Source organism: Oreochromis niloticus, linkage group LG3, assembly GCF_001858045.2.
Source record: "Oreochromis niloticus isolate F11D_XX linkage group LG3, O_niloticus_UMD_NMBU, whole genome shotgun sequence".
NCBI lineage: Eukaryota > Metazoa > Chordata > Actinopteri > Cichliformes > Cichlidae > Oreochromis > Oreochromis niloticus.
Genome location: NC_031967.2, coordinates 604,331 through 626,445, shown reverse-complemented (window position 1 = coordinate 626,445; position 22,115 = coordinate 604,331). Strand labels below are relative to the sequence as shown.

Genomic DNA, 22,115 nt, shown 5'->3' with positions numbered 1-22,115 from the left:
CACACTGGAAATTCCCATTTTTCTCATTAGCACCACTAGTGTTGGGACTTGGATTTGAATCTGATGAGCACTCCCGCAAAGGACAGATGAGTGACAGGACAGGGGCACTTCAGGGGGCCAATCAAATTTCAGCTGGGACCAGTGCCCCTGTGGTGCCACCCCTGGAACCACTCCTGGCACCATCATACCCCCACAATGGTCATTTAACTCGTCAGCACACAGATGCAGTCGTTTCTAACTGTGGTTAAGGCGGGAGAAGGCGCTGCACTCTCCTCCTACATTAGACCATTCAGACAGGATCACGTCACACGAGCTGATAAGGAGAAGCAAAACTGGAAGCCACGACTTTGTTGAGGGTGTTTTTTGCAAAGGTCTTTCTACAAATTCAAGTTTTCAAACTGCTTCAACATCTCACTCTGTGTATTCGTGTGTCTCTGAGCTTCGGTGCAGGATCGTCATTAAAATGGTGGAAAATGAGCATGATTGCAACGACCACGGCACAATGGATCAAGTTACAAACATTGATACTGACCAACGCACCACAACGACTGTGTCGCACGACACAGGATGTGATGTCACAACTGGTGCGAGACTTGCTGGCCTGCTCCTATGAGGGTTGTTTTCCGGGGATGGCTTGTTCCTCTTAGTTGCGCGGTCGGGGTTCCCCCAGGTGTCGGGTGGTTCTTGGGGTCCAGGGTCCCGTCTTTGGCTTTCTCTGAAGTGGCCGGCCTCTGCAGCGATTGGCTGGCCACTGCACTGGACCGCTAGTACTCCTTCCCCTGGCTGTGGGAGCTCCATCTGTGGCAGCAGGTGGAGACCCATTGTGTACATCTGCTTCACCCTCGACTTTTCCCCCACCACCCTTCTTTTCTGTCCCTTTTCTTTCTTCTATTCCTCTGCTTTCTTCTATCTGTCACTGATGTGGCCTTCACCCTGTCCACGCTATAACATCCACACAGGGGGCTAACAGCATTCTGGCCAGACAGGAGCTCTTAGTGGTAAATCCTGTGGTTTATGCATTTATATGACACATTTAGACCAGAAACACTGGATCTTTATTAGGAGCAAATAATGATTTTAACTGTGTAAAACTGAACGTCAAAGCTCTTCAGAGGTGACAACAACAAACAGATCCTGATCTGTTCCACTGCACAGGTGGACTCCAGTCCAGACCTGGTCTACAGATCTGGTCCAGAGTCATGTTGCTATCGGGGCTGTGTGACAGTATATGCTGCTCTTCTTCACTGCAGTCATCACATCACATGGTTCTGTAATCAGCACAAACACAACCTGAACATCATCCACTGGATTTAGAAGATTCACAGCAGTCATTTTTATTATGAACTATGTGATTTTGTATCTGTTGTCACTGTTTTCAACTCCAAACGTGATCGTTTATTTTCTAGTTTTTTGTTTTTGTTTGTTTGTTGTCTGTCCCATTTGGTTCTTTAGCCGTCAGATTTGTTGTCTGAAGACCAACAAGGAGACCCAATGGATTTACTTTGCCAAATAGATCATCATTGGTCCATTTGATCGACCTTTGTTGTTATTATTTATTTTATTGTCAGTTGTTACAGACGGGACAGACAGAAGCAGGCATGGAGGCTGGATCTCCTCCATGCCTGCTTCATGCCCTGGGGGGCGGGGCTATGGCGCTCTACACCCTCTAGCAGAGCATTACATGGGGAAACCTTTTGAATACAAGCGCGCTGATCCACACAGGTGTGCACACAGGTGTTCACTGTTCGTAGACATAAACTACACCTCTATTGGCTGCTATTTCCAAGCACATTGTGCGCTGTCGGTCCTGCTTGCTACACAACAACATTCAATATTTAGTATTTACTGCTGTTTACACTTAGCTAGATTAACCTGATGGTGTTGTGTTTAGTATGTTGCTCTGTTTTTTGCTTGTTTTCTCTTCTTTTTCTCTCAACAGGTGATCCAGGAGATGTTTTTTCTCTTCTTTCTCTTTTTAAGTTTCCTCTCTCACTGTCCCTCTCCCCTTCTGTTTTTCTTTTCCTTCATCTTTCTTTCTCCCCTTCCTCTCCCTCACTCATGTCTGTCCCGTCTATTTTCTAGTTTTGACCCTTTCACGTATGAATTATGACAACCTCAATCAGGATTTTTTTCTTAAGTGTTTTTATTCATCTTTAGGCATGAAAAAAGATTTTTGAACTTCATTTAAACGTGTACTTTTCAAAGAGTTTTTTTTTACATGTCCAGTTAGGTGGACAACAGGTTTTGACTGAGTATGGAGGGACACATCAGTGTCCAGTGTAGTGGTTTATGTGCCAGTATACCATCAACACTGACACAAATACTTTGAATAGCTGTAACTGTAGTGACCACTGTGTGTGAAAGGGTTAAGTGATCAGGTTTAACAGATCAGTGATAAATCTGTGCTGTTGGATCAATAATGAAACTGCTGTTAGAAACAACTCTGATTCTGGTGTTTATATTCTGATCAAATAGATGATAAATAGTTTCAGTGCATAACTCACAGAAAGAAGCAGAACAGTTCACATCAGGCTGAAACCTCTGCAGTGTCTTCTTGGCTTTGTCTCTAAATTTTAAAGTTCTGTAGTATTTTATAAGAAACTCCTTTAAATTGTCCTCCATGCAGCCAAGTTTGTTTCCAGTTAATTCCTCCATATAAAGAAGAAGAAATGACTTGTGTTTGTAAAGGATCTTCCTGTTATTCCACGTTTGTTGGAGAGAAGTTATGCTTATAAGTTTCCATGTGTAACAGTCGCAATAGTGTGGTGTCTCTTTAAGACAACTTCATGTTTAGTGATGTCACAAGCATGCGCCCTGCCCTCTGTTGTATGAACGCTGCTGGCTTCATGTATGATGAGACAGCAGCCGTTCAGCCTTGTTGGTGAGGAGTGTTTATTAAAGGACGAGCACTGTGGGATTCCCAGTACCAGTGTGGTCGGGAGTTTTTGACTGTCCTGCTGTCTGCCGCCTCCTCTCAACCACTCAATACACATGTCAGAAAAGCTTGCTCATGAAAACTGTTTCCTCTTCCTACTTTTCACAATAAAAGTCCTGCACAGCTGTACTCTGGTTACTTGATATGTGACTATTGTGGTTATATCAGTTTGGTATCAGATTTCTTTTTTCCTAACACATTAAGGATAATATGCTCTCTTTCCTCTTTTCCCAACTGTGGTATAAAGCACAGCTCAGCCTTAGCAAATGTTCAAAGAAAAGTCGTCACTTCCTGATTTCTGTTTCACTGATAAATATTGTCACACTGGGGTTTTTGCAAATGATGTCAGTGACCACTGTGTGGCAGCTGGAGTCAGACAACTGAAGCTCCCACAATCAAGACCACAAACAGCTTTCAAAGGAGATTTGAAGCTTTTCTGTCAGCAAGCTTCATGATTTATGGGACTATAACTGGAACAGAATCTGATCACCAATGGTGAGCTGGCATGGAATTATTTTTATGACACTTTTATCAAAATGATAAATAAGCATGCCCCCATGCTCAGATTTAGAGTGAAATGCAGAAACAATCCTTGGTTTTCTCCTCAGCTATGCAGTCTCCTTAAAAACAGGGATGCTGCTCAGGCCAGAGAAACTAAATCTGGAGCAGATTGGCTGATTTGTGGCAGCTCGGAAATCGTTCAGCCTCCTTCATTAAAAAGGCCAAATCACAATCCTGTCCTTCAAAAACTACTAAACATCTGAATGATCCTAAAAAATTCTGCAAAATAATAAAGTCTTCTCACGGTGACATAACCACCAATGAGTTGCAGCCTTTGCTGTAAAGGAGTTCAGGAGTTCACAGATGAAATGTACCTACAAAGAAAGTAGAATTTATTCAAACCAAGCAGTTCAGCAGGGAGTGGATGTGCTGTTGGGTTGTTGGAGGTATGTTAAGGGAAACATCCCAAACAGAAATCTGCCAATTGTAAACAGAAACACAGTGAGACAAAATACTTAAACACATGTACATGGGTGAAGTCTCAAGTGAGAATCACACAGTGTACTTCTTTATTCGTGCATTTATAGTCACTGGTGCCCATACAACAGTGAATACGCCTATTCATAGGCAGAGGAATGTTAGGGAGTGAAGATAAGAGTGATTGAGGTGTATGTGTGTGTGTGTTGTGGGATACAGGAGGATGTGGCCCCTCTTCTTGTTAGGGAGCGTCAGATAAGAGTGTCCAGCTCTCCTCTTCCTGCTTGTTCAGCTATTATCGCTGTGAGAAAGAATTTATAAAACAGTCCTGTAGTGGACAACAGTCTAAGTCATCAAAAGGTCAACATACAGTATTCTATCATATGCAGACTTATATCATTAAAAGCTTATACTGACTACTAAGTACAATTTTCCATTGACATTCCCTCCTGTTGTCAGTATAACTTTGAAGTGAGATATCAGTATGTAACATCTTGTTGTACAGTTTCTATCACACCATCATTAATCACACAAAGTCTTCATGTTCCAACAGGTCGGGGTCATCATCATCATTTGTCACGGCTATGTATGCAGCAACAGTGGAAACAATTATACGGTTAATCATGAGTTTTAGACATGGCAGGATACATGTTACAAAAACACAAAATAAAAGTGAAAATACAAAAAAGGGAGTCACACAGAAAAGAATGGTTATCCTACCGGAACATGCCGTTCCTCTTTTTATCAAAACATGTTAAACAGACACGGGCGTGCTCTCCTGCCCAGCTGCCCGTCCAAGGACGAGCTTCTGGCAAGCAATATGAGTCACAAACAGCAATGCATTTAATAAAAATCTTTTTACATTTAATAAAAATCTTTTCACATCTCCCTCCTGTTGGTTGACTTCTCTAATAGTTAAACAGTCTGTTTGTTATCTATGCATGATTTCTTGGCTCGACATTTTTAATCAGCATGTCATTCCCAGATCAATTACAACATCATAGATAAGTCATCTTTAGGAGGGTCATCTTGTCTTCGTCCATGGACAGAGTCAAATATGCCTGTACACGGACTGCGACCACCTTGTTTATCATGGACTGTATGCAGGGAAGAATACACGTGGTAAAACAGCAAAGCAATACCAGTAAAACTCCTACAAAACCTAATCCTTTAATCAAAAGGGACTTCCATGAGCCGCTTAACAACCATGTAAGCCAATCTTCAGTGTTTGTGACATAGTCTTGTTGTTGTGCAGCCCTGAGTTGTCTCAGTGTGTTCAGAGCATCAGTCATGTTGGAGGAGTGTACATTATCTGGAATGTATGTGCAGATGTGTATGTTGGTGTGTTTATCACTTTCCTGTTCTGGTGTTTTGGGTAAACCACGGCCTGAAGCGTGCCCTGGGGTCCTGCCCTCCTCCTTTTCAGTCCGGTTGCGACCATTGCTGCTGCTGCTCAAAGTTCAGTCTGTCCTGGTTTTGGCCCCAATTGGGGCAGTCCTTTCTTCTTCTGTGTTTTGTCCATTCTGAGGTGCCTTTTGACCTCAGTTGCTCCTCCTGTCTCTGGCACGCCCTTTCTTCTGCTGCCCGATCATCCGTGTTGGTCCGTCACTGTCCTGCACAGTGTTAATGCAGAGTTATCAAGGTCAGCATTCTTTTGCTCGGCCTTACTTTTCATTCGGGCTTAATGGGCGTCTCGTCACAGCTCTGTCAGCTGAAGCTGTCTGGAAATCTCCCCCGTGTAGTGAAACGGGCCTTGGATTTAACGCTCTCCGTCTCTGCTGCATGAGATCGCTTTCCTGTAGCACTGTTGACATTTTTAGATTGTTGTTATGGGTCCAGCTGCTGCAGCATTTGGTCAGGGTCAGGGTCAGAGATGGTAGAGGGGAGAGCAGGAGTCCAGGTCAGCTTCGGCTTTCAGGACCGGCAAAGCAGCCTGTAATTAAACATAAAGAGAAAAAACAAAAACAAAACAAAACAGACGAACAGGAAAATGATGTTGTATTGGCTGTGTTATTCAGAGAGGGGAGAAACACCGGGCCAGGCCCTGTGTCAGCCTTCTCTCCCCCTTTTTTTTTTTTTTTCTCACCATATAATCAACTCATAACCCACCAAGTTGACAGGACAACACAGGTACATGTTAAAATTCGTAAGATCACGTTTAAAAGCACAAAAAAGGAATTTTCCTTCCTTCAGTAATCACTTGTATGATTCAATCAGCAGAAAACATCTCACAATTTGACTCTTTAACCACTAAATTTGTTGTTTCATCACTGGTTGGTCATACCAGTGTCGTTCTTTTTGAAGTTGTTGTCCTGCAACCCAGAGAGTTTATTTGTTAGTAGTGGGTAAACTTCAGCATTTGATAACAAAACTATTAAGTTTTCCCTGTTTTAACACTAATGAGAGATATAGGCGCATGTATAGTGTGTGCTGTAGTGTAAGCTGTTCTTCATTGCATGTATGTGTGTTAGTAGCTTGCATGCAGGGCCTCTGGGACTGTCTCACCCAAAAGAGCATTTTCTCAACAGTTGCCTTTCTCTCGCGTGTGTTAAGAAAGGCAAATGTGCTTGTAGCAGTTGTGAGATTATTATGCTGTTATATATTACATTATACCTGTAATCAAAATGAGTGAATCATGATACTGCTGTAGGCCACATCATACTTCTGAGTTAAAAGAATGTGAAAATCATTAGATTTATTAGATAGGTTTGTATTATCCTATACTGCTGATTTACTGTGAGTGAGTTACACTGTTTCATGACATTTCATACTGCCGAGTTATGAAAAGAATATTGTATTCAGAGAGTAGGGGCCTCTCTCTCTTTTTTTTTCTTTGTGATAGTAAAGAGAACAGAGCACATGCCACGGGAGCGTCACCCCCACCTTTGGTGGAAGCAGAAAAACAGGGAGCCAAGGTCATAACTCAGGCTCACTAAGAGTCAGAAAGAATATGAATGCTTAGTTTTGTGGCTGTGGCGCATTCTGTATGGCTTCTTTTCTTTGTTTAGTAGCTTTCTGCCTTCACCTGAGGGTGTGCCCTAAGCATGTGACTTCAGGTCTCCATAATTGGAGTTTATTTAAAGATAAATAAGATGATTTCATTTATTGCTCGCAGATCATGCACTAGACGGTATGTTGCAGTATTAGCCTGCTTCAACACTTAAACAAAACATCACTCTTTGTTTTATTATTATTATTATTATTACAAATTCTCCTTTCTCAAAAACAGAAAATGAAATTGTAGTTGTTCTTTGCTGAGAAACACAAAACCTCCCTTTTTTCCCTTTTTTCTTTTTCAAAACAAGAAACTAAGTTTTAACTTTTCTGCCTTGTCACCTAAAACAAAACAGACAACCCAGCTCTCAGCTGGCTCTGAACAGAAGTTACAGTACTCATCACTCAAGCAACATTTCAACAAACAAAAGAAACAAAAACAAAACTCAGCACACTACACGGAGAACAACAACAATACATAACTGAAGATGTTGTTCTTGTTCGTTCTCCTTGAATTTTAGAATAAAGTTATTACATCTGCATTAGTAAATCATATGCCTAATCATTATGTGCCACTGTGATCCACAAGTATAATCACAAATTTATTCATTTTTCAACCCAACAAAACAAAAACAAAACAAAACAAAAACAAGTTACTGATGGCTTAAACGCTTTACACACATAAGTCAGGATGCAAAAAGGCTACTGCCAAAGACAAATCAGAAGCGTGAGGAAAAAACTGAGTCCACAGACAGCTTCATGTTTGAGCTTTAATAGCTGTTTCCCTCCCTCTGATGTGTTCTTATGTAGCTCCTGCTCTAAAAAATGTGTAACCTGCTCATCAGCTTAGCAGTGACCATGTATTTAATTCAGCTTCTCAATTGTGTAGCTTTAGCTGTTGTATACAGGGTTTTTAGTTGTTAGTATAGGTGTGCTCTATATCTCAACAATGTCTTATCTAGGATGACAGGTTTTCGAGCAGGTCAAGTGCCTCTATGCACTTAAGTAGTTTACATATTTTCTTTGTTTTCTTCATCTCATATGTCGTTATACTGAATTTGAGCAACCTTAAGCTTGATGCAGATTACTTCTAACAATTATCCACCTCACATCATAGCTGACTGAGGTGCCTCTTCATATTAATATTATGTTATTATTAATGTTATTATCTTTTTATATAACAGCAATAGTATATTACAATATTTTATTTATATTTTATTTTGCATCCATCGAGGGATGGGGGTGATCTGCAGTCTCACCCCCTCCCAAGCTGGAGACATTTACCTTTTCACACACTTTCCTTGGCTGAACAATGACACAACCTTAATATACCTTATGCATCTCTCTATTTCATTTAATATGTGTTTGTGTGAGTTATGTATTTTCTTTCATTCTATTCATTCTGGGCATGGTCTTCATCCCAACTATGTTTCATTGTTAATACCAGTTTACAGGTTGTTATCCTTGCTATCATCAACTTGAATACATTACAGTTAAGTTCTAATTCAATTTAGCCTTTTGTTCATTTTATTTTGTTTTTTCTGTCTCTCTCTTCCATCTGTCTGACAGCCACAGTGGTTGCAGCTAATCATTCTGTGTCGGGCGTTCTCTGTGTCTTACAATCGCGTGCAAAATGTCCCTTTTTTCCACACTTCCAGGATGTAGTGCTATAATTACTGTTTGGTGTGTGTCTAGGTCTGTCTCTACCTCTTGCTCTTCCCCTATGCATTCCTCTCCCTCTCTTTTGGCCTCTGAAACCTCCCCTGTAGCCTCCACTAAAAGCTGTGAGAACAGTGTCAGCATCGAGGGCAAAAACTGAGACCTTCTCTTTCCGTTTCACCACTGTCTGTGCATGGTTAGCATATTGAAACGCCTCATCTGCTGTGCCCGTATCTTGCGTTACCCAATTCTTTTCTACATGAGACCTAATGGGTGGTAGTAATCCTTTAATGAAAGTGCGTTTAAATAGTTTTTTATTTTCCTCTTTCTTTTTCTTATTTTCAGTTCTCCTTTCAGCTTCAGTTTCCCATGCTTGGAAAAGTTTATATTCTTCTTCACGTTTTAATTTCTTCTTTGGGTCTTTTTCAGAATTTCTTTCTGTTTTTAAGGCCTCTTCTAGTTGTGTTAATGCGGAGGGGCTACATTTCCCCTCCCATGTCGGGCATTTTGTTTTCTTAGGATTTCTCCATCTATATGCACTAATTTGTCCGGCGCCTGGACATTTTTTTCTCTAGCCACTGCTCGTCAGCAGTGAGTTTTGTTGTTTTATTTCCCATTTTCGTATTTGTTTTATATGTTTATGTATTTAGCGCTTAGTAATACACACACACACCTGCGGCGCTTTCACTGGCACGAGAACAGAGAGAGGTGGCTGACATGCCCTTCTACTTTTGAGCTATTCTCAAAAGCGGTGTCGACTTTATGTGATAAAACACGACCTTCCTCTCAGTTCACCAGTACTTCAGCGACCAACAGTAAACAAATTAGTGGAATAGTTCAGCCTCCTTATTGTGCCGTGAAAATCAACTTATTCCATCAACAAAATGAACAATAAAGACAGACAATTACGCGCGTTCTTTAACCCTTTCGGGGAGCTCTCAATCCGGACAAGCTACTTTTTCGTTTAGGTTTCGTTTTCGATTTCACGCAAACCTCTTTGTCTCAAAGTTATCTGTCTTACCTTAAGTGGTGGTTTCTTCAGATGCACCCGATCAGCCCCCGACGGTGCGGACCGCTTGTAAAACGTTGGCCAAGACCCGAATTCACATTCCTGGTCTTTATCACACACCTAGTGCGTGAGCTGCCGGCAGACTTCAACGTGGGCTTCTCGCACCGACGGGATCTGGTGGGGCGCCTCTTGTGGGAGCTACTTTAAATAGGCCGTCCCATCCGGCTCGAAGGACCAAGAAATGTTAAGGGAAAAATCCCAAACAGAAATCTGCCAAGGTAAACAGAAACACAGTGAGACAAAATACTTAAACACATGTACATGGGTGAAGTCTCAAGTGAGAATCACACAGTGTACTTCTTTATTCGTGCATTTATAGTCACTGGTGCCCATACAACAGTGAATACGCCTATTCATAGGCAGAGGAATGTTAGGGAGTGAAGATAAGAGTGGTTGAGGTGTATGTGTGTGTTGTGGGATACAGGAGGATGTGGCCCCTCTTCTTGTTAGGGAGCGTCAGATAAGAGTGTCCAGCTCTCCTCTTCCTGGCAGGAGTGAAATAATAACAGCTTGTTCAGCTATAAGAAAGAATTTATAACACAGTCTTGTAGTGGACAGCAGTCTAAGTCATCAAAAGGTCAACATACAGTATTCTATCATATGCAGACTTATATCATTAAAAGCTTATACTGACTACTAAGTACAATTTTCCATTGACAAGGTACAACACACAAGAAGGCCGATGCAGGTGGATGCAGAGAGAGGCCAGGGCCACGTTCAAACCTGAACACGCTGCACAGTGTTTTGTTCCATTTGTTAGGGATGAATGAAATGCTTCCTTGAAAGGATGTGTGCAGTCACCAGTGGGCGTGGAAGCATGTGCGCCCTCATTTGGTGGGTATTGGCGCCTGTCAAGCCTTTGAGTCGCCGAGCAGCTGAATAGGGGAATAATGTTGACGCGCCCGCTGTTCAAAACGTAAGTCAAAGTTCCAGATTAAAAACTTCTTTATTTGTAATCAAATCCTTAAAATCCAGAAAAACAGTGATCAAAATCAACATTCTAAGCTTGAGCGGTCAGCAAACGTCGACTTCTCCCATCACCCACAAAAATCCCCTCGGGACGTGAGCAGGTGATATAGCGATCACTATTACTGTTACCGACACCACGTGACCCAAAGCTACGCCCATCCACAACAGTGGGTGTGCAAGAAAAGTCATCCTGTCACACAGCAATGCCTACATCAATCACACCACTCTGCTTAAATAAGAATAATAATGTTTAGTGAAGCAGGTGAAGCAAAGGGCTGCTTTTAATAGGCTGGGAGACCCAGGTGTGCTGCTTTAGCTGTGAGCCTCTTATGCTAGCCTCCATCTATAAGCTGGGATCATAGCAGCACTGCAGTCCTCACTAGATCAAGTATTGTTATTTATGCAGGTGACAAACGTTTAAATTCACAGAGTCACAGAATTGAGGCTCGTTTGAAAAGCAGGTGTTTAATGCAGCTGCTCAGAGTTCACACACAGTAGAAGAATCAGACTCGAGTCACATTTCAAACCACTGGAAAAATACTTAGCAAGTAATAATGAAAACACCACAGACTTAGTCCTGTTTAGTCCTGTGTTTGATATTAATGTGCTGTTCAGAGAGGATCTTGTGTCCTCTTTTACAAAGCCGCCCCTTTGTTTCATGATGTTTGTGTATAAATGAATGTAGGTGTGTTTCTAAGTGTGAAGGAGCCCTGGAGAAAAGACTGAAGCTTGTGCCAAAGAACAAAAGGAAAGAAAGATCAGCATTAATAAAGACGAGCACAGAAGGAGCCCAAGCACGTGTTTCTTTTTCAGGTTTCTCTAAAAGTGTGTGTTCATTTGTTCCATCTGTCTTCTTCACAATAAACAACAGCTGACAGACACACATGCACTCTGTGTCACTTCACAGGGCTGATGAAGGTGGACACAGTAAAGGGAGAGCTGGACCTGCTCTACACATCCTGGACTCTGTTAACAGACTTTATTCTGCAGCATCAACAGATGACGTATAAAAATATATGAAAATATAGAAACATTTAACATTGTGACTGTTCACATGAGTGAAGCTGTTACTTTGCTGCCAGGTGGAAAAAGATCCCTAAAGCTGAGTCTTATTAAACATCTGCTGCAGAGAGAGTTTCATGGCCCTGCTTCATCCTGTGCTTGCTGACCACCTCGTCCTGAAACCTCTTCATCATCCTCACAGTTGTGTGAAGAAAGAGGGAAGCAGGTGGAGATGGAAACCATCTGTGCTCCTGTGTGTGTCTATGGTCATATCTAATGTGTACCTACAGACAAATACAAACACAAACACCTGGCATTGCACAAGAGTCTCTACTGGAGCAACCTGCAGATGTCAGAGATGTGATTAGAGGGTAAAGTGGACCAGTGAGAGCATCTATGTTGTTGTTGTCTGCTGGGGGACAGCAGCAGCTCCAGAGATGCATCAGGATCAACTAATCTGCAAGGCTGCAAGTGTCACTGCAGGAGTTTGAGTCAGTGAGAGACTCAAACTCTTTATTCTGTGAGCTGAACACAGCTGTCAGGCAAACATCTGTGATGGGACATTTCTTTATTTCATGGTCACTTTGTCACTTAGTTCTATGCATGTAGGACAGCATCACATGTGAGTCTTATGCTGCTTCACATCTTTGTTCCACACACACACAGTGGGGCATTGTAAGTTCATGTGGGTAAAACCTTTTATTGAGTCTGTTTGTCATCGACCTGATGGACCTGTAGCACCTACCAGAGGGAAGGGGTGGAGTGAGTGTCCAGGGGGTCCTTGAGGACGACATTGCCAGTATATAAATGTCTGTGAGGGAGGTTAGTGTCGGGCCCAGGGCCGCTCTGCTGCCCTCACCACCCGCTGCAGTTTCCTCTTGTCCTCCACAGCAGCTGAACCACAGTGTGCAGCAGAAGGATCTCCATGGTAGAAGTTCATGAGCAGTTTGTGATTAGCATTCTTACGTAGATCTCAAATTAAAAACCAATGATTGATGCAAAACTCATTTGTTGCTTTGGGTTTGTTACTTTCAGTTTATTTAATATAAACTTTTATGTCATTTCTTCTTCCATTGACCTGAATCCTCACAGTTTATAGACGGGGCCCTGTTGATGTGGAGAAACATCTGAGCACATGTGATGTGCAAGCTAAGAGCATTTGAGCATCTCATGGTGGTTACCTCGGAGACCATCTGTCACTCTGTGTAGAGCCACGCCCACAGCGCACAGAATACATGCGTACGACTAATTTGTCCACACAGGAGGCATCTTGATGATGTCATCATACACAAAGGCTTTTGTACAAAGTGTTAAACAAACTGCAGCAAGTGTGTTCAAGACTTTTTCCCGTCTTATTTCTCTTTGTTACACATAATCTATGGAAACGTGTGGTTTGATTACTTTGCATGTGTGGATTTGATGGGTTGTTGCCACATCTGGTGAGATTTTCATGTCAACAGCACCTTCTGAAATATATTTCTGTAGAAAATTGGTGACACTGGTGAAATTCGTCCAATAGCCGCTCTATTTAAACCCCATAACCACACTGGGTAGCAACCTCACCACTACATGGCACAGAGATTTCCACAGTCTGCACCTGTGTGGAACAGGAACATGACACAGAAATGTATTACACAGATCTGGTCTGGTTAAATATTACAGTTTATCTGTCAGGTTCATTTCTTGGATGATTTTGTAAGAAACAAACTGCTTGAATGCGACTAAATGAGTTGGAGGAACAATTTGAAGGTAAATTATTATTACTTGGTGGCTTTTTTGCAGCAACTGTGACACTTAGTAGTAGAACTGACACACAAAACAACAACTACACTAACTATATAGTCTGCAACACACCCAGTGAGCTTGATGTGAAGTGGGTTTAATAAACACATTGCACTGTGGAGAGAGCATCCCAGTGAAACACCATCTCTGTGGCCTCACATCTTATATTCAGACACACAGACAAAGAACATCCACAAACTCTCACATGTTGAACCCTATAGAAGTGCAGAGGGTGAGCAGCAGTACCTGGGCGTCCACATCAGTGAGGACCTCACCTGGACACTGAACACCACACAGCTGGTCAAGAAGGCTCAGCAGCTGCTGTATTTCCTGAGGAGGCTGAGGAAATTTGGTATGTTGGCCAAGATCCTCAGCAGGTTCTACAGCTGCACTGTGGAGAGCAGCCTGACCAGCTGCATCACTGCATGGTACGGCAGCACTACTGCAAGCCGCAAACGCCTGCAGAGAGTGATAACAACTGTGGAGAAGATCATCAGGACCCCGCTGCCCTCTCTGCAGAGCAGCTACCACCACAGAGTCCAGAGGAGAGACACACCTCTGCCCTCGAGACGAAGGTTCAGAAGTGTGAAATCTAGAACATCCAGACTCAACAACTCCATCTTCCCACTGCTATCAGACTCCTGAACAGCTGACCGACCTCAGACTGCAGTTTGCACATCAGGTCACTTTGCACACTAAGTTCATTTGCACATTAAACTCCTTTGTACATCCATGTACATCGACATCTGCAGACCACACGTGTCTTCAGTTACTTATTTGTACTTATTTGCAGTTATTTATCTTTTTATTTTATTTTTTTAAGTTATTTTTTATCCTTATTTTATCTTTTTATTTATTCTTATCTTGTTCTTTTAACCCTTATCTAACTTGGCATTGTGCACGGTGTGTTTAGATTCAGTTTAAATTCAGGGACATGGAGCCCCTGTTGATCCTCCACCTAATCACACGAGCCAAGGTGTGAAAACGGGTGTGGGTCTCAATCAGCCAAGGTTTTGGGTGAACCCATTGTGAGATCTAGCCCCACGCTATCATGTGATTTCCTGTGATCAAATGTCCCAGGATGTGAGTGGGTGTTAAGGCGTCCAAGTCCCTCTTCAAGCAACTTAAAGAAGTCCAGACGCTTTTCTTTCCAAGCTCCTTCGACAACATCATTCATAGAACAACTTCCAGCTTCTTTTGCTCGGCTACAGTTTGGATGGATTTGCATTTAAAGATGCAACAAGACTAAAATGGTTAGGGTCAGGAGGTCAAAGGTCAGAGCTCCTGTGGGTCTGAGGGCGGCCTCACGCTGGAGAAGGATGAAGGAGTCTGACCTGAGCCAGTGTTTGACATGAACACATCAGCACTGCTGTCAGTGAGCCTAACGACAGCCGTTAGCATCATTTCAGTGTTTCAGTCATAAAAACACTTCCTGTCACTGTGGTGGTTACAGTGACATCATGCAGTTTGTGCTTTGACCTCCAGAGGGCGACAAATCAGCACAGACAGAGAGCTCCATTCAAACTTTGCTGCCATCAGTAATAATTCTTCAAATATAATCATCAGTGTTTGAGCAGTTATGATATCAGGGACAATCTAGACATGTGTGACAATACTGAACATGTCACATGACTCACCTTAAACATCATGTGATCCACTCTCAGTCTGCACTTTCATTCATGACTTCAACAGGTTGAAATGAGCTTTGAAGAAACATTCAGTGAAATAAATCTTTCATGGATTCATGTGAGCAGCAGATGAACTTTGTACCAACAACATCTTCAATAACAGAATCTGAATGAAGCTCAGGTGTTGATGCTGCTCCCTGATTGGACGGTTGGTTTCAGCTCTGCTCTCAGTCTTTACTGCACAGGTGAAGGTAGAAAGTGTGACTGGATCTATAGACTGGAAACAGAGAAACATGCTGAACATTTGAAGCTTTGCAGCAGAAATGTTCATGTTACAAATACAGCAGAGCTGATCTGGGATCAGTGTGTTCACACCTGCAGCTACAACAAGGTTTCATGTCTCCACACGTCAGCATGTGAACTTTACTCTGACTCAGTCTGAGCAGTCAGACGGCATATTTTTAAAGTTAACACATCAGCACACACAGAGCTGAGCCCCTCCCACCTGTGCTGAGCTTCAGGTGGAGTCCCGCCTCCTTCCAGGAAGCAGCTCACCTGTGTGTCCGTGTTTAGTGTCCAGGTGTGGAGTGGAGCTTGTTGTTGGTGTGAAGAAACTGTAAGTTTGCTTTGTTTCCTCCTTTAACAGTTTGTCTTTAGGAACTTTACTGTTTGTTCAGCTCATGTTTGATTTCTTCACACAACAAACTGTGTGTGTTTGTATTTCCGGTCTCTCCATTAAAGTCAGTGTGTAATGTTTCCTGGCTAACATCAGCTGTGTGCAGCTTAGTTCAGCACAAATCTGCCGCTCCATAATTCACGGTAACGGACTCACAGCTGGACCAACGAGGCCGAGTGTGTCCTCACTCTGAGCTACGTTCGTGTTTGTGTACTTGTAGTTTGTACTTTGTGAGTTTACTCAGAGCCCACAGAGGACGCAGCATACGTGATGACGTCACAGCCCTTTACCTCCTTTACTGTCACTGTGATTAATATTTACACAGGAGACACCTGCAGAGCTCTGACGCTAAGCTAGCCACACAGCATGCTACCGCTAAGCTAACGCTAAGCTAGCCAAGAACCCAGAGTGACGTTAAAGCTGAGTAAACACTGACCCCAGACCAGCACCGTGATAAAGTGAGCTGCTGCTGCTGAACCTGAACAGGTAACAAAGTGATGAGCAGTCAGGCTGCAGGTTTCTACCTGTTCATGTTTCTACAGTAGAATCACTTTGAAGTGTCTTTGTGCTGTTTCATCTTTGTGTTCATAAACACTCAGAGAAAGAAAGACTTTTTTGAGTAATGACCAACACTGATCACAACAAAGAGGAAATGCCTCCAACATGCACAAACATTTGACCCACAACATGCAGTTAATATGCACAAATGTCTTTGATATGCTGCTCAGTGATGGTGGTGACTGTCAGAGCAGAGTTACTGAGAATCAATAAGTAATATCAATGATGGAATCACTAAATCCTTATCATCCCTGTCAGGATCATACATGTGCTGTATGTGATAAATGTAGAGGTGCTGGCTGTTCTCTCACTCTGCTGTTTAGCTGTAAAGGACGCCTCCCTGCCTTTGTCTCATTCATGACCTTTAATAGTCTCTTCTAACATGCAGAGATCTGTCTGATCTGTTTCATAGAGTCTAACCAGCCTGTACAGGTAACAACAACAGTCACTGCATCACTGACACACAAACTTCATCTCTGTCAATAACAACATTCATACATGGAATAAAAACACATCAGTGGATCATTGCTGGAGCTGCCTGGACTTCAGTCTTCAGGATCTCAACCAACAGTATCAACATGCTGCTCCAGATGTTTGTGCTCCTGGTGTCTGTGCTCCAGGTGTTTGTGCTCCAGATGTCTGTGCTCCAGGTGTCTGTGCTCCAGGTGTCTGTGCTCCAGATGTTTGTGCTCCAGGTGTTTGTGCTCCAGATGTCTGTGCTCCAGATGTTTGTGCTCCAGATGTCTGTGCTCCAGGTGTTTGTGCTCCAGGTGTCTGTGCTCCAGGTGTCTGTGCTCCAGATGTCTGTGCTCCAGATGTCTGTGCTCCAGGTGTTTGTGCTCCAGGTGTCTGTGCTCCAGGTGTCTGTGCTCCAGATGTCTGTGCTCCAGATGTTTGTGCTCCAGGTGTCTGTGCTCCAGGTGTCTGTGCTCCAGGTGTTTGTGCTCCAGGTGTTTGCGCTCCAGGTGTCTGTGCTCCAGATGTCTGTGCTCCAGATGTTTGTGCTCCAGATGTTTGTGCTCCAGGTGTCTGTGCTCCAGGTGTCTGTGCTCCAGATGTCTGTGCTCCAGATGTCTGTGCTCCAGGTGTTTGTGCTCCACATGTCTGTGCTCCACATGTCTGTGCTCCACGTGTCTGTGCTCCAGGTGTCTGTGCTCCAGATGTCTGTGCTCCACGTGTCTGTGCTCCACGTGTCTGTGCTCCAGGTGTCTGTGCTCCAGGTGTCTGTGCTCCACATATCTTTGCTCCAGGTGTCTGTGCTCCAGGTGTCTGTGCTCCAGGTGTCTGTGCTCCACATATCTTTGCTCCAGGTGTCTGTGCTCCAGGTGTCTGTGCTCCACATATCTGTGCTCCAGGTGTTCAATTCAATTCAATTCAATTCAATTTTATTTATATAGCGCCAAATCACAACAAAAGTCGCCTCAAGGCGGTGGAGGTGTCTGTGCTCCAGGTGTTTGTGCTCCTGGTGGGAAGGCTCTCAGTTTCATCCTTGAAATAAGTGTTTATATTGTTGTTATATTGTTGACCCACTATTGATCATGTGACTCATCACATGATCAATGTTGAGCATCTCTTTCCCTCTCAGGTTTAAATATCTGGGACTCTCCACCGTTTGGTTTTAGAGCTGAAGAAGCTTCTTGGATGAAACGTCTTCCAGAAACTTAAAGACGTCTCTTTTCTCTCCAAGGTCCTTAGATCACATGACCTGGATGACTGAACCTACAGACATATTGACCTGGTTTCTAGGTTACATGAAAGGTCAGAGGTCAGCGACTGTAACTCAGTTACTCCTGTTAATGTGAGCTCACTGAGTGTTTGTGGTTTACCTCTCAGACTGACTGAAGATGATGATGGAGGAAGAGGAGGACAGAGCAGAGTCTGCAGGGTCCAGCTGTCCGTCTGTGAGGAGTGACGGGTCCAAAGGTCTAAATGCAGCCTTCAGTGGTGAACCTGGACCAACGAGGTCAGAGAGCTGAACTCCCTGAGTAACAGAAATAATTCTGCACTGACATTATAATCAGTGTTGATTCTGGTTGATTTTCTGACTGTTTGTGAGCTGAGAGGAAATGAAAATGAGTTTGTAACAAAAATCAGTTTTGTCCAGTTTTCCTGTAAAAAGCTGAACTCTAATCTAAGAGGATGTTACTGACAGGAAACAGCTGCATTATCTGCAGTCTGTGTGATCACAGCTGCTTCAATCATGTTTGTGTCTGCAGAGGTCAGAGGTCACAGTCTGCAGGGTCCAGCTGTCCGTCTGTGAGGAGTGACCGGTCCAAAGGTCGACCTCCAGCCTTCAGTGGTGAACCTGGACCAACGAGGTCAGAGAGCTGTGATGACTCCTTTACATGTTTGTGTTTCCTGGATAAATCTGACCTGAAACATCCTCAGATTGTTACAAAGATTCATTAAAAAGAAAACAATGAAAGAGAAAAGATCCAAATGTTAGACTTGGTCATTTGCTGTTTGAGGACAGTGATGCTCATATCTGTGGGGAACGTGTGACCTGAGTGGGTTCATGTTTGTCTTTAAAGAGCTGCTCTGATTCTCTTTGTGTCTGATCTGTGAAACAGTCTGAGAGGTCACACAGAGACCCAGCAGCTAAAGCCTGGATCATACTGGCTGCTGTTACTCCATCAGGACAACACTGAACCACAGTGGGTGGATGTAGTGGATAATCCCACCATGCTGATGCTCAGAGTTAATCACAGGGAACAAAACCAGATGTTACCTTCAGATTGTGACCTTTGGAGTGGACGATGCAGATTTCAATAGAGAATAAATGTTGTTGTTTTCCAGCTGTGAAAAAAGAATCTAATTTTCTGAACTTAATAATTTATGATGCTGGAAAAAACATGGAGACAATAACACAACATTTCACTGTGTTCATAGAATGAATGTAAAACTGTCAGACATTCATTAAATATGCAAAATGTCCACAGAAACATCAGAGGGTCAGATGTGAAGCACTCAGTGATTTTGATCAAATGACTCATCAGTTATTGATCTGTACTACACTGATCTACCACGTTAGTAAAGCTGGTGTTCTGGTGGTGGAGAGACCTCGGATCATGTTCTGGTGTTGGAGCAGTGATCTGCTGATGGTTCAGTTTAATGAGCTTCTTCAAAATCATCCCTGACATCACCACTGAAAGGACGTCCATGAAAACAGACTGAAAATTACTGATATGTTCACAATCTGAGAGTTTAAAACTTGACAGACTTGATTCAGATGAAGTTATTTGAGCAGAAACTCCTGGATCTTTATCCTGTGTTGATCTAATCCTTCATGGTTCCTCCACAGAGTGGACCAGCAGAGCTCAGAGGTTCCCAGTGGTCAGTCTGCCCAGCAGCATCAAACACAGCTGGACTCCATATTTATGGTCTGTACATGAACAACAACTACTGTTACATCTGTTCTGTCCACAGTCATCTCCATGCTGCTCTTTGTAGACCAGTGTCAGTGTGTCCAACATGGATCTGATGTTTGGCTCCATGATTTCAGTCTGATTGGCTCATTCATAAATATTCTGTTCCAGCTGCTGGAGGACAACATCATCACTTTTGTGAAGAACGAGCTGAAGAAGATCCAGAAGGTTCTGAGTCCAGATTACCCAGAATGCTTAGAGAGTCAGAGGAGCAGCAGCAGAGAGGCATTTGTGAAGATCACAGTGGACTTCCTGAGGAGAATGAAGCAGGAGGAGCTGGCTGACCGTCTGCAGAGCAGTAAGAGGATTTATCTAAAGATTTAAGCTGCTGGATAAATGAACATTTTCCAGAGATGGAAGATGGAGCAACATGTTTTAAAGATTAGTTCTTTTTGGAATTGAGTGTTTATTTTTCTTCTCATTCAGAACTTCAAGCTGCAGTTTGTCAACGTAACCTTAAATCTGCTCTGAAGAAGAAGTTCCAGTGTGTGTTTGAGGGCATCGCTAAAGCAGGAAGCCCAACCCTTCTGAATCAGATCTACACAGAGCTCTACATCACAGAGGGAGGGACTGCAGAGGTCAATGATGAACATGAGGTCAGACAGATTGAAACAGCATCCAGGAAACCAGACAGACCAGAAACAACCATCAGACAAGAAGACATCTTTAAAGCCTCACCTGGAAGAGACCAACCAATCAGAACAGTGCTGACAAAGGGAGTGGCTGGCATTGGGAAAACAGTCTTAACACAGAAATACAGCCTGGACTGGGCTGAAGACAAAGCCAACCAGGACATCCAGTTCATATTTCCATTCACTTTCAGAGAGCTGAATGTGCTGAAAGAGGAAAAGTTCAGCTTGGTGGGACTTGTTCATCACTTCTTTACTGAAACCAAAGAAGCAGGAATCTGCAGCTTTGAAGACTTCCAGGTTGTGTTCATCTTTGATGGTCTGGATGAGTGTCGACTTCCTCTGGACTTCCACAAAACTACAATCCTGACTGACCCTAGAAAGTCCACCTCAGTGGATGAGCTGCTGATAAACCTCATCAGGGGGAAACTGCTTCCCTCTGCTCGCCTCTGGATAACCACACGACCTGCAGCAGCCAATCAGATCCCTCCTTGGTGTGTCGACATGGTGACAGAGGTCAGAGGGTTCACTGACCCACAGAAGGAGGAGTACTTCAGGAAGAGATTCAGAGATGAGGAGCAGGCCAGCAGGATCATCTCCCACATCAAGAAAGCTCGAAGCCTCCACATCATGTGCCACATCCCAGTCTTCTGCTGGATCACTGCTACAGTTCTGGAGGATGTGCTGGAAACCAGAGAGGGAGGACAGCTGCCCAAGACCCTGACTGAGATGTACATCCACTTCCTGGTGGTTCAGGCCAAAGTGAAGAAGGTCAAGTATGATGGAGGAGCTGAGACAGATCCACACTGGAGTCCAGAGAGCAGGAAGATGATGGAGTCTCTGGGAAAACTGGCTTTTGATCAGCTGCAGAAAGGAAACCTGATCTTCTATGAATCAGACCTGACAGAGTGTGGCATCGATATCAGAGCAGCCTCAGTGTACTCAGGAGTGTTCACACAGATCTTTAAAGAGGAGAGAGGACTGTACCAGGACAAGGTGTTCTGCTTCATCCATCTGAGTGTTCAGGAGTTTCTGGCTGCTCTTCATGTCCATCTGACCTTCATCAACTCTGGACTCAATCTGATGGAAGAAGATCAAAGAACCTACTGGTTTTTTAAACCATCTCTCCACCAGAGTGCTGTGAACAAGGCCTTACAGAGTCCAAATGGACACCTGGACTTGTTCCTCCGCTTCCTCCTGGGTCTTTCACTGCAGACCAATCAGACTCTCCTACGAGGTCTGCTGACACAGACAGGAAGTAGCTCACAGACCAATCAGGAAACAGTCAAGTACATCAAGAAGAAGCTCAGTGAGAATCTGTCTGCAGAGAAAAGCATCAATCTGTTCCACTGTCTGAATGAACTGAATGATCGTTCTCTACTGGAGGAGATCCAACAGTCCCTGAGATCAGGACGTCTCTCCACAGATAAACTGTCTCCTGCTCAGTGGTCAGCTCTGGTCTTCATCTTACTGTCATCAGAAGAAGATCTGGATGAGTTTGACCTGCAGAAATACTCTGCTTCAGAGGAGGCTCTGCTGAGGCTGCTGCCGGTGGTCAAAGCCTCCAACAAAGCTCTGTGAGTACATTTGTACTCATGTCTTTACTTTAACATCCAACTGTGTCAGTAATTTATTTCACCAGGCTTTCTTTGTATGAATTTGTATCCTAAAGTTTTGGGATTTCTCCAATACAACTGTAACCTCTTTGATGGCTCCAGAACTCGGTGCACTCGAGACGCTGAATCCACCATAAACTCTGACATCACTGCTGCTGTTATGTTATCAGTCTTTGTTTAAACACTTAGGCTGCA

The 22,115-nt window shown here is 43.4% G+C and overlaps 2 long non-coding RNA genes across 2 annotated transcripts; both read left to right on the top strand.

Annotated features, from left to right (window-relative positions):
• The first annotated feature begins 14,947 nt into the window (after positions 1-14,947).
• On the top strand, positions 14,948-19,779 carry LOC109195245 (uncharacterized). The gene is made up of 5 exons (XR_003214754.1): positions 14,948-15,632; positions 17,938-18,008; positions 18,084-18,213; positions 18,467-18,568; positions 19,552-19,779. It is a non-coding gene; the product is annotated as an uncharacterized LOC109195245 (long non-coding RNA).
• A 133-nt stretch (positions 19,780-19,912) lies between these two features.
• LOC112842748 (uncharacterized) lies at positions 19,913-20,241 on the top strand. Its single transcript, XR_003214757.1, has 2 exons — positions 19,913-19,973; positions 20,102-20,241. It is a non-coding gene; the product is annotated as an uncharacterized LOC112842748 (long non-coding RNA).
• The last annotated feature ends 1,874 nt before the right edge of the window (positions 20,242-22,115 follow it).